The sequence below is a fragment of the Phalaenopsis equestris genome, unplaced genomic scaffold (assembly GCF_001263595.1).
Source record: "Phalaenopsis equestris unplaced genomic scaffold, ASM126359v1 Scaffold000050, whole genome shotgun sequence".
Taxonomy (NCBI): Eukaryota; Viridiplantae; Streptophyta; class Magnoliopsida; order Asparagales; family Orchidaceae; genus Phalaenopsis; species Phalaenopsis equestris.
In genome coordinates, this window is record NW_018164492.1 from 276803 (window position 1) to 278321 (window position 1519).

A 1519-nucleotide genomic window follows, 5' to 3' on the forward strand; every position below is an offset into this window, starting at 1 on the left:
TTTTTTTTTTGAGAATTACTATATCTGGTAGAGCATTATTTAAAGATTTTGAATGTCTGAATTGAGACAACAATTTTTGATTTTATGCTCACCTCAAGTTTTTTCTAGGGAACTTACATTTTTTTTTTGCTCCGTTTGTTTTCTGAGAATTACTATATCTGGTGGAACGTATGTTAAAGATTTTGAATGTCCAAAGTCCCCTAACTAATAATCCCCAAATATTTCTTAAGACGAATTTTAGAATGTTATAACTCGTTCGAAAGTGAGGACCCAGTCACATGGTAAGAAATTAAAAAGCTCATGATATCCCGAGTCAATTACTCGTATTTCAACAACACTATCTTATTTTGAAATCAGCTTAGGACCCAGTCCGAATTCCTTAAAGTGGGTGACTCAGTTACTAGGGCATTAATTTCCTTCTCCCCTAAAGTCATAATTTCTTTCACAATGCTGGAATTTTTATCTTTGATTATTCCATCGATCGACTTGTTGATGAACTCTGAATATTTTGTTAACCATGCTTTCCAAACATTGAACAGTTCTGAAAAAAAACAAGTTCTTTCTTTATTTATTGCAGTGGGAGGGAAGGGACATACAAACATTGATATCACTGACATCCTTTTTAACAACAAAAATAGTACAATAGTAATTAAAAGACATTTCATCCTTTATTAGCTGCATCGGAGTCAAGCGGGACATTGGGATCGACCGAAATCATATTGATAGAATCGCTTTCAGGTTCTTTTTAAATAGTCTTCCGGGTCATTATGCCCCCATTCTTGAATTTCTCCTCAAGACAATCTTTAAAAGTGAAACAATCTTTTATGGTGTGTCTGATCAGCGTGTGATATGGGCAGTACCTTGGATGATCTTTTGCATCAACATCTGGTTTCTGCGGTTCAGGGAGCTTGAATTCAGGTTCCTTTATCAAATTCTGAAACATATGTTCGACTACCTCATCCTTGAAAGGATATATCTTGTTCAAACCATTCTTTATGTTCGGAGGTTTCCCTTCATCTGTTTGATAAGACATCTGCTGAAACGATTGCTGATCATTCCACCGAGGACGTTGGTAGATCTATCGAGACTGTTTGACTTGAATCTGCAACGGTCGCTTGCCCCTACCAACCACTGCTGCTGTTCCAGATTTCTTCTCAGATATCTTCAATGGCTCTAACTTCCCAGTTTTCTCAAGAAAACCAATATGTTTCGCTTCTTCTTGAAGATTCCCAACTTTTCTAAGCAGCTTCTCGAATGTTTTGATGGTGAATCCCTTGAGTAAGAAACCCACTGGACCATGGATGTTCTTTAGAAGGATTTCGACTGCGTGCTGCTCTTGGAGTTGTGGCTCACAGCTCATGCTCAAATTCCTCCATCGCAGAATGTAGTCCATCAATGTTTCAGCTGGCTTCTGTTGCTCGACCACAAGATCACCGACGGTGATATGTTGCCTAGCCCCAGCAAACCGCTTAGCAAAGAGGTCTTCCAATTCCGAAAATGTTTTTACTGAGCCATTGGG

At 38.3% G+C, this 1519-nt stretch overlaps 1 protein-coding gene across 3 annotated transcripts in view; it reads left to right on the forward strand.

The window, feature by feature from the left end:
* Nucleotides 1–1519, forward strand: part of LOC110019131 — a 38990-nt gene that overhangs the window by 13625 nt on the left and 23846 nt on the right. The gene's annotated exons all lie outside the window — the stretch shown is intronic.